Source organism: Lygodium microphyllum, chromosome 13 (assembly GCF_053477565.2).
Source record: "Lygodium microphyllum isolate KBCC chromosome 13, Lygodium_microphyllum_v1.1.10, whole genome shotgun sequence".
Taxonomy (NCBI): domain Eukaryota; kingdom Viridiplantae; phylum Streptophyta; class Polypodiopsida; order Schizaeales; family Lygodiaceae; genus Lygodium; species Lygodium microphyllum.
In genome coordinates this window covers 70,163,423-70,175,117 of record NC_141147.1, presented here as the reverse complement: position 1 = coordinate 70,175,117, position 11,695 = coordinate 70,163,423, and the positions used below count along the sequence as shown (strand labels likewise).

Sequence of the window (11,695 nt, the reverse complement as noted above, 5' to 3'; positions counted from 1 at the left end):
GTGTCCTGGTGGCCCTGGGGCGGGATTTTGTGGTCTATTACCCTTTTTTTAAAAATCCTCCACGACATGACAGTACTAAGTCCATTCAGCGAGCTTTGAACTTAGTTGTCAATGTGAAGATGATAACAGGTGATCAGTTGGCCATAGCAAAAGAGACAGGGAGCAAGGGCATCCAGAATAGAGAACCAAGATGCTATTGATACTGCCATAGTAAATATGCTGGCAGATCCAAAAGTGGCCCGCCGAGCAAACATCAGAGAAGTGCATTTTCTAGCTTTCAATCCAATGGATAGGAGAAGCAGCTCTGCCAGCTCTACCGGCCTCTACTGGGCCAAAGATGGACATAGTTCTTGAACAGGATGGTCAAAGGGACTGGATTTCTTGCAAAGTCTATTGATCTGTATGCAGATGCAATGACCAGAGTGTCACGAATGTCAGAAGAAGAACAGTTACAAATTGCTGCATTTGCAAGGCAATGGACATCTTACACTTATCTGGAATAAGTATGGGTGGGATTAGGTGTCAAACATAATATTTGTTGACCATCCAATTGGGACTGGTTTTAATTACAACAATGATATTCGAGACATTCCGCATGATGAGAATGGCATCAGTGAAGATATGTATAGTTTTTTTTTGCAAGCCTTCTATGAAGCACATCCTGAGCTTTTAGGAAATGAGTTCTATGTTACTGAAGAATCATATGGTGGACACTACGTTCGTGCTATTACTAGTCGCATTCACATGGGCAACAAAGAGAAATAGGGTTTACCAATCAAGTTGAAGGGATTTTCTATTGGCAATGGCCTCACAGATCCAGAGATATAGTACAAAGCATATGCAAATTATGCTTTTGAGATGGGCTTTATTGGTGATAAGGATCACACCAGATTGAGCAAGCTATATCCTGCATGTGACATGTCAATCAAGCTCTGTGGGACAAGTGGTATAGTCACATGCGTAGCTTCATATTTGGTCTGCAATTTGATATTCAACTCTATCATGTCCATTATACGGAGTGTAAATGATGTTCTATATGTACTTTGAATCACGTGGCAAAAAGGCTGAAGATCTAGTGGAGCTGTGGATGTCCTGGCAGGCCATTTGAAGAAGCTTTAGTGATCACACAGCAGATTACAAATGCACTTTCAAATTCCTCAATGGTAGATTTACAAGAGCTACGTATTGCACCACACAAGGCATCATGGATGGCCTATTTGGATGTGTATTGACTTGATTCTGATGGATCGGTGTTCGATGCTGCTTTGTTTGAGTCAGTTGCATACTAGGAAAATGGGGGCACAAAAAGAAAAAGTTCCTGAAATTACGGGCTGTAAGGCTTTACTGGTGACGAGAGAACAGCTCTTACGGACATTGATGCTCGTAGATAATGGTTCAGGGCTAGCAAGGGTGCTCCAGAGCAGATACTTGATCTAGGTCATAACAAAGTAGAGATTGAAGGGAGAGTACATGCAGCGATTGACAAATTAGCTGAGGGGGGCTTGCAATCACTTGCTATTGCCTTATAGGAAGTTCCTGAAAGGAATAAAGAGTGTCCTGGTGGCCCATGGGGCGATTTTGTGGTCTATTACCCTTTTTTTAAAATCCTCCACAACATGACAGTACTAAGCCCATTCAACGAGCTTTGAACTTAGCTGTCAATGTGAAGATGATAACAGGTGATCAGTTCGCCATAGCAAAAGAGATAGGGAGCAAGGGCATCCAGAATAGAGAACCAAGATGCTATTGATACTGCCATAGTAAATATGCTGGCAGATCCAAAAGTGGCCCGCCGAGCAAACATTAGAGAAGTGCATTTTCTACCTTTCAATCCAATGGACAGGAGAAGCAACTCTGCGAGCTCTACCCGCCTCTACTGGGCCAAAGATGGACATAGTTCTTGAACAGGATGGTCAAAGGGACTGGATTTCTTGCAGAGTCTCTTGATCAGTATGCAGATGGAATGACTAGAGTGTCGTGAATGTCAGAAGAAGAATAGTTACAAATTGCTGCATCTGCAAGGCAATGGACATCTTACACTTATCTGGAATAAGTATGGGTGGGATCAGGTGTCAAACATAATATTTGTTGACCAGCCAATTGGGACTGGTCTTAATTACAGCAGTGATATTCAAGACATTCGGTATGATGAGAATGGCGTCAGTGAAAATATGTACAGTTTTTTTTGCAAGCCTTCTATGAGGCACATCTTGAGCTTTTAGGAAATGAGTTCTATGTTACCGAAGAATCATATGTTGGACACTACGTTCCTGTTGTTACTAGTCACATTCACATGGGCAACAAAGAGAAAGAGGGTTTACCAATAAAGTTGAAGGGATTTGCTATTGGCAATGGCCTCACAGATCCATAGATATAGTACAAAGCATATGTAGATTATGCTTTTGAGATGGCTTTATTGGTGATAAGGATCACACTAGATTGAGCATGCCGTATCTTGCATGTGACATGTTAATCAAGCTCTGTGGGACAAGTGGTATAGTCACATGCATAGCCTCATATTTGGTCTGCAATTTGATATTCAACTCTATCATGTCCATTATTGGGAGTGTAAATGATGTTCTATATGTACTTTGAATCACGTGGCAAAAAGGCTGAAGATCCAGTGGAGCTGTGGATGTCCTGGCAGGCCATTTGAAGAAGCTTTAGTGATCACAGAGCAGATTACAAATGCACTTTCAAATTCCTCAATGGTAGATTTACAAGAGCTACGTATTGCATCACACAAGGCATCGTGGATGGCCTATTTGGATGTGTATTGACTTGATTCTGATGGATCGGTGTTCGATGCTGCTTTGTTTGAGTCAGTTGCAACTCTTGCATATTTGAAAATACGAGATGTTTCTGTGACTGACAATGGCAAGGTACTCCTAGCTAGCAGGACATAAGGAAAATTTTAGACTGGTAGATCAGATGAAAACTAGCGACGACTGAAAAGTGTAAAAGGCAAAAGATTGAAACTTGGGCGAGTTCCAGTGGCACTGAATTTAGTGCTGCACTCAAGACACATACTAGCTGACCCATCAGCTGAAGAAGAGTCTATTTTGAAGACATTCTCTTCAAGACTAGATGACATATTTGATGCTATTGTATTCTAATTTATAACTTGATGTGGTTTTCTTGAGAGGATTGATTCTCTTGGTTGATCCGTCTTGCCGCTTGTACTTGAACCAAAAATTGTAATACACTTAAACCATGGCATCATATTCGTCTTGATTATTTGTTTCTCTTGATCTTCCATCTTGGAATTTCTCAAGGACCTCTGTGGTTGCGAATTTGCTTTCAAAAACTATTTGACATCTTTGGTGAACCCGACGTGAAAGCATCGCATAAATTTCAGGATGGGAGATACTTCAGCATCCATTTGAGCCTCTTCTACAATTCCTGCTGTGTCCTCTACTTCAGCTCCATCATTGACTGCTGCGTCAAATACTTCAATAGATTATCTAAAGCAGATTTTACGGAATATGTCCATGTATATGCAGCTTCAAAATCAGCAGACACAATTGTATATGCAGCAGCAGCAGCAATTGCATCAACAGCAGTTGTCTCAGCAAAGGCAACTATATTCGGAGCAGGAGAATGCAATTAGCGTGACTAAGGCGATTGAAGCAATTGAGAATGAGAAGAAGCTATTTGATGGCCGTAATGTTTTAGCATACTTGAAGACATATGAGATCAAGATGGGGTTTTTTGGAGTTCCAACTGGACTTATGAGTAAGTATTTCCTTCATCTTGTCACACCCACCTTGAGGGCAAAAGTGACTGATCTTTTTATTCAAAATTTGCATTGGCAAGATTTTAAGAAGGCCCTGAAAGAGGAGTATTTCCAGAAGGCCTTGAAAGAGGAGTATTTCCTTGAGGACTTTGGGATGGCTACATGGCGATCATTCCGAGAATGGGTCTACATGCCAAACAAAGGTCTAGTTGCTTCAGAGTTGATACGAGAATTTAAAGAAAGGTATAGTCAGCTTGATGCCATTGAACAAAGAGCATTGGATGTTGAGAAAGTTGAGCTTTTCTTGCAAGCTGCAGATCCTGCTCTTCAAGAAGAATTGGGAGAGCTTCTTGAGGATCGCACAAAGCCTATGGGACTTAAAACGTATTGGCAAGATGCCTAGGATGCAGTCTCGACTTTGACTAAGAGGAGGATATGGAAGACCCGCCTACAGAATGGATCTATGACACCGACGCCGTCTTCTGCTCCGATGCTTGCTTCTATCCCTGTTATTTCTTCTCCTCCTCAGCCAGTTTTATAGCATATGCCAGTGGCTACTGTTTCTACTCCTCCTATTCCTCCTGCTCCAAGACCGATGCCGGCTCCTTCCACTCCATCGGTGCCTACCTCTCTTGATGACATAATCAAAGGCATAACGGATTTGACACTAGAGTTAGTTAAAGAAGAATTGGTGGGAAAATTGAAAGAGCAATTTGCTTTGACTGCACCTACTATTTCTTCTAGCGCTCCTACTGCACCTACGAGTGCTCCTAGTGCACCTAGGAGAGATCGAAGATGTATTTGGTGTGATAGTACGAACCATCAGCATTACAGGGATTGTGAATCTTTTTAGGATGCAACGAGGAAGAATTTGGTATTTTGGGGACAAGATGGTAAGATTTGGTTGACTGAAATAGGAGCTCCGCTTGCTACCAACTTTGGGAAAGGCGGAATGAAGAAGTTAGTGGATGACATGGCTGCGCGTACTTCTTATGTGGTAGCTAGAGAAGATGCTTGTGCATATGGAGTCCAGATTGAGAAGGGATCAGAGAATCAGTCAGCATTATGGACTTATGCTATGGAGATGGCAAACAAGGGAAAAATTCAGCAAACTGTTTTGACTAGTGCAGGCTCTAGCATGAGATCTAAGACACGTTGGGATTCGCCTCTTGACAGGTACTCTATTTATGCCTACTTGGCTAAGTCTGAGGGAGCAGATGTACTTGTTGAGGAGAAGCATAAGAGGGATGAAGAAAATCCTAGTGCAGCTAAAAAGACTAGAGGGGGTGAGTTTGTTACTCCACCTACTGCAGGACCGTCTTTGAGACCAGGGCCAGAACGACATATGGAAGATGCTCAAAAGAGAGAAAAGAGGCAAGAGCCTAGAGAGAGAAAGCAACCAGGGTTTAGATTGATGTCAGATATTGAGACATGTATGGACATGAAGAAAATCTTTAATGACAAGATACTTGGCAGTGAGGTGACTTTTACTATTTCTGAGGTTTTGGGCATTTCGAAAAGAGGGTTTCAAGATCAGTTCCAAGAGGTCCTGAAGAGGAAAAGACATGCATTGCCTACTATTGATACACAGGGAGTTTTGATTGGGGAGTTGGATGAGGATGAGGATGAGGTTATGGTTGAGAATGCTTCTGTTTTCCCACAGATAGAGAAGAGGGTTCAGCCTATGCATTATGCTGAAACTGATGAGCCTGTCTTGATACCGCATAGTTACTTTTCGTGAAGTCATTGGGCTAGGTCAACTACATAGACAATGGTAAAAATTGGAGAGAAACAGGTGCCTTATGTTGCTTTGGTGGATCATGGTTCAGAGATTAATCTCATAGTTTGTGGAGTTTATGAAAGTAATAGATGGCCTATGGATGTAGAGCATGGGTGGCGTATGAGAGCTGCCTACAACACTGCAGGTGATTTGTATGCTGCTTGTCCCAGTGTCAAGGTTTCTATTGGAGATGTAGAGGAGGATTTCCATTTCTTTGTGCAGGATTCATGCTCTTATCCCATAATTCTTGGACAGCCATTCATCACAGAGGTGCGCATGGAAACAAAGGTAATGGATGATGGATTTGCTTACGCACGGATTCGCAGTAAAGATGGCATGAGAGCAGTTCAGTTTATGACTGTGTGTGTGAACCATGTTAGAAACAGGGATACTCTTAGAGATGCACCTTTGCCCACTGTGAGGGATTCGGGTCTTCATTAGGTACCACTGTTTCGCGAGACGACGGTGGTACAAAGGAGAGGAGATTGGAGTTCTTGCCTGTTGGGAACACTGTTTTCTCCTCCAGTTTTGTTGGGATTTCTATCAGAAGACTTCTAAGTTTCCTAAAGCTGCCAGGCAGTACATATGCGGGAAGGAGAAAAATTTGAAAAATGCAGGAATTTTAGAGGATGATGAGCATATAGATGGGATGTATGACAGTATGATTTGTGCAGATATGATTATAGAGATGGAAAATATACTGAAAACTTATATGCAGAGTTGCCACAGTAATGTATTAGTGCAATCCCTGGACATGTTTCATGAAATTGCAGATTTTGTGGCGCAGATAGAGTCAGAGGCTGAGCTGACTCAGCAAAAAGTGTTGAGTGCTGAAGAAATTCAGCAAACAGAGTTTCCGGCTGAATATGATCAGTTTACAGAGACACAGAGGGCTGAAAACTTTCAGCCAACAGAGTTTACTGCTGAAATATTTCATCATCCAGAGTTTAGGGCTGTTCCTATGCAGTCCATAGAGCAGAGGGCTGAGGATATTCAACCACCACTGGAGTACAGAATTGTTGATTTACAGCAAGATTTGAGTAATGCAAAGGATCATAATGAAGCCAGGGTTGACACGAAATACAAAACTGTGGATAAGAAGGTGAAGTCGGTAGCTGTACCGCTTCCACCTGATAGTGATCAGCAAATAGAGAGGGCTGCCAAACAGCCAATTTTGAGGAATCCGGAGCATATAGGCCATAAATTTTCAGCAGAGACTCTTGCTGAATTGAAAATTGGAAATGGTGAATTCTTACTACCCACAGAGAAGCAATGCTTTCAGGAGATGCTTGAGCGACATGGAAGGGGGTTTGCTTTTTTTCCGCTTGAGATTGGATGTGTGAACCCGGATATTGTTGCTCCTATGGTGATCTTTACTATTCCTCATATTCCATGGAACCTCCAACATATTCCAGTGCCTAAGGCACACCTGCCAAAGCTGATTGATTTGTTGAATGAGAAAATCAGGATGGGAATTCTTGAGCCTTTATTTGCACCATACTCAAATAGGTGGTTTATGGTTCTAAAGAAGAATGGTATTCTCGGATTTATATAGGACATGCAGCTAGTAAACAGAGTTACTATCAGGAATGTTGGTATAGGTCTAGTTGTGGATGAGTTTGCAGAAGCATTTGCTGGACGTGCCATCTATTCTTTAGGTGATTTGTATTAGGGATATGATCAATTTCAGCTGGCTTTGGAAAGCAGGAACATAACCACTATGAGAACTCCTATTGGGCTTGTCATGATGTGTACCTTGTCTCAAGGTGCCGCTAATTCTGTTGCGCATATGATGAATGCCATGCATAAGGTCCTTCGTGATTACATACCTCAGCTTACCATGCCTTTCTTCGATGATGTGCCCATTAAGGGGTGTGTAGAAGAAGAGAAGAATGAGAGTTTAAATGAGCAGGGATGCAGATACTTTGTGGCTGATCATATTTCAGCTTGTGAGAAGATTTTGGCCAGGTTAGAAGAAGTGAACTTGACACTATCAGGGCAAAAATCTATTTTTGGAGTAAATGAGGTTGTTATTGTTGGACATATGTGTGGGTATTATGGCAGGAAACCCTCACCTGAGAAGGTGGATGCTATAGGCAAGATTACGGAGTATTGTTCTACCACTTCAGAGGTACTGAGATTCATTGGAGCTTGTGTGTTTTATATGATTTGGATACCCCATTTTGCACACATAGTAGATTGTTTATATCAGTTGTTTCGAAAGGGGCAAAATTTTTATTGGGATGAGAGCCACACTAGAGCCATGCGAAAATTGAAGAAGTTATTGCAGATTGCTCCTACTCTCAAGAAAGCGGATTATAATTGTGGAAGGCCTATTGTATTGACAGTTGACACTAGTCCAATTGGCATAGCTTGGGCTGTGGGTCAAGATGATGCAGATGGAAACATGTATGCTATTCGGTTTGGGGCGAAAGTCCTAAACGAGAGATAGAGGAGATATCTGCAAATCAAGAGAGAGTTATTGGGGATTGTTACGACTCTCAAATGTGACAAGGAGTACTTTATTGGAGCTTCAGTTGTGGTAGAGACAGATTGCTTGCCATTGATAGGTATGATTACGAGTTGCTCTACTCCGGATATAGCTATGCTGATATGGATTGCATACATCAAGTCATTAAATCCAGAATTTAAATATATAGTAGGGAAGGATAATCCAGTGGCAGATATGCTGTCTAGAGCCAGATATGATGATGAGGAGACACTACTTGCAGAAGAGGATGATGCATAAATTTCAGCCACTATGGTTGATCATGTTTGCCATGTCTATGATATTGTGGCTTTCATAGAAGAACTCTATGTTGGAGATTGGTTGCAGATTCGCAAGTACCTTAGTACACTAAGCAAAATATATGAATGGACAAATGAAGAGTTCAAGAAGATCAAAAGAAAATCCTATGGTTATTTTCTCAAGGACAGATTTCTTTGGAAGCATCCGAAGAAAAGAGGCGGATTACCTTGGCGGGTTGCCTGCGATATAAAGACACAGTTACAGGTGATGAGGGAGTTTCATGAGAGTCCTTGGGCTGGTCATAGAGGAGTGTGGGCTACTTATGAGAAAATCAAGGAGAAATATTGGTGGAAAGGCATGTATAGAGATGTTTCTCACTTTGTAGAGACTTGGAGAGACTGCCAGATGTATTCGGTAGTGCGTCATCGAGATGAGCTTCATCGGACCTATCCGCTATGCATTCATTATAAGTGGGTAGTTGACTTGGTTACTATGCCTATGGATGTATGACAGATGAGGTATATTGTTTTGGCTAGAGAGGATCTTACCAATCATGTTGAGGGCAGACCTTTGAGAACGAAGACCACTAGTGCAATGTGTAAGTTCTTATTGGAAGAAATTTTATGCAGATATGGCTGTGTGGGTAAGATCATTGCGGATCGCGGTGAATTGGATGTAGATGAAGCTAGGGAGTTTTTCTCTCAACTAGGAATCAAGTTGGCTCTAACCACAGCATACAATCCAGAGGGAAATGGAATGAGTGAAAGAGGGCATCCGCCGATAGTGAAAGCATTAGCCAAAGCATGCAGAGGATGGATTGGAGAATGGCCGAGACTTCTACCATTTGCTTTGTGGGTTGATCGTATGACTCACAGTGTTACCACAGGATATATGCCCGCAGAGTTGATGTATGGTCAAAAACCAGTTATGCCGACTGAGACTTGTGCTTTGACTTGGTCAGTTTTACCTTGGCAGGAGGATTTGACGAGAGAGGAGCTCTTAGCTCTTCGGATTCGGTAGTTGGAGAGAAGACCAGAGGATATTCAGCTAGCTATTGACAGGTTGAAGGTTCCCAGACTAAGAAATAAGGATAGGTTTGATAGCAGGCATCGCTTGCGGCCTAGAGCAATAAATGAGGGAGACTGGGTATTAGTCTTTGATAGCAGCCTTGAAAATCAGCATACTACACTTCGGAAGATGGTGAAAAGATGGTTTGGGCCATACATAGTCAGACATGTCTTTGATAATGCAACATATGAGTTGAGAGAATTGGATGGGATAGTGCTTAGAGTGCCTATTGCAGGAAAAAGAATCAAGATTTTCAAGAAAAGAGATGATGAGGATCATGTATTGGAAGAGTTTGCAAGAGAAGAGCAACGAGAAGAAACTTTAATAGAAGAGACAGATAATCTTGCTGAAGTACCGGAAATACATAATGAAGAGATTGATCTGTTTGTGGATCTTGATGATAATGATCATGGGTAGTTGGCCCATCCGGAGGATGCGTAGGATTAGAGGGGGTGGATGTCGTATTGTTGCGCATCCGAGGTGTGGAATCCACCAAAATGTTGTGTGTGTGACATATGTTACTTTGTACATACTTAGTTGTTGTGTTTGCATTTTTGTTCTGTGTGGGCAGTATAGGTAAAGAAGGCTCTCCATTAGTATGATATTATGCAGCGTGAGGGTTGTGCCAAACAAGTTCATATTGACATGTGTTCTAAAAGCTTGTAATAGCATTTGGGCCGTAAGGTATGGTAGAATGATATCTGATCAGATAACCAGGACAGAATCCGATTTTGATGTAGAAGTAGGAAATGTACTCATTGATATGTACTGCAAACATGGAGAACCTGCTGAAGCATATGAAGGGTGCAATGATTGCTGGTGTTTTTCTACAAGGTCATGATCTAGCCAGTATTGAACTTTATGGATGGATGGAACATGAAGGTGGTAGAATTCCTTCAGGACATGCAGAAGGAAGGACAAAGCAAGATGTTGTTATCTTAACTAGAATTCTTACTGCTTGTAGTCATGCTGGCTATCTTGAGAAGACAATGTCAAGTATCTATATAGATGTGCACATGTGGGAAGATGCTAATGCAGTTCAAATTCTGAGGAGAACTACTGATGCAGGCAAAAAGCATGGCATGGCCTGGATAGAGGTCAATAACAAGATGAGTTCATTGTGGGGCAGCATAAGAGCTACTATGATGATTGAGACTCTTCTAGCAGTTTTTCAGATGAATGAGATTCTGTATGAATTGAAGCAGCACTTTGCAGGGCTAAACTGTGGGTGTTGGGATTACATTTTCAGCTATGTGAAGACCTTCCGTGGTCATCCTGATAGGCTTCTCCCTGACCGTGTCTTGGTAGACATGAACCAGCACTTTATGAAGAGTTACATTGGGCTTGCTGATCCGAACTGTCCTATTGCCAGTTTTATGTTCATGGGACCCACTGGAGTGGGCAAAACGGAATTGGCAAAAGCTTTATCTGCTGCTATTGTGAGGAGCCGTTTTCTGGATGGAAATGGCATGTTGAAGGCAAAAAGGGGGAAGCATACCAGGAAAATGGGGGCGCAGAAAGAAAAAGCTCCTGAAATTACGGGCTGTAAGGCTTTACTGGTCACGAGAGAACAGCTCTTATGGACATTGATGCTGGTAGACAATGGTTCAGGGCTAGCAAGGGTGCTCCAGAGCAGATACTTGATCTAGCTCATAACAAAGTAGAGACTGAAGGGAGAGTACATGTAGCAATTGACAAATTAGCTGAGAGGGGCTTGCAATCACTTGTTGTTGCCTTACAAGAAGTTCCTGAAAAGGAATAAAGAGTGTCTTGGTGGCCCGTGGGGCGATTTTGTGGTCTATTACCCTTTTTTTTAAAATCCTCCACGATAATGACAGTACTAAGTCCATTCAGCGAGCTTTGAACTTAGCTGTCAATGTGAAAATGATAACAGGTGATCAGTTGGCCATAGCAAAAGAGACAGGGAGCAAGGGCATCCAGAATAGAGAACCAATTCACTACAAGGGATCGGGCTCATACCCGCGCTCCTAGCCGCACAAAATGACTTGGGAAAAAAAGTGTTGGGCCCGTGTAATAGCGCATGTATCATCGCGGCCAGAGACATGCGTGTAAAAGCGCGTGTACAGTGACAGTCAGTCGTGCGAATACATGACCCCATACACGCGTTCTGCGCAGTTTTGTTGCAAATTTACACGCGAATCTAACAGACTATCCGCGCAAATATACGCGATTTTGACAGATGACACGCGCTTATACACGCGATTACAGAGGGAAAAAAAAAATCTAGAGAGTGCTTTTGGGTGCCTGGATGCTGTTCCAGCATCGAGCCACCCAAAGGCACTCTCTGGATTTTTTTTTGGTGCATTGCACCATAAAAAAAGAGTGATTTAGATTTCAAGAC

The 11,695-nt window shown here is 42.2% G+C and overlaps 1 pseudogene; it reads left to right on the top strand.

The window, feature by feature from the left end:
* Positions 1-359: 359 nt before the first annotated feature.
* LOC148026745 (plasma membrane ATPase 2-like) lies at positions 360-11,325 on the top strand (annotated as a pseudogene).
* Positions 11,326-11,695: the final 370 nt, after the last annotated feature.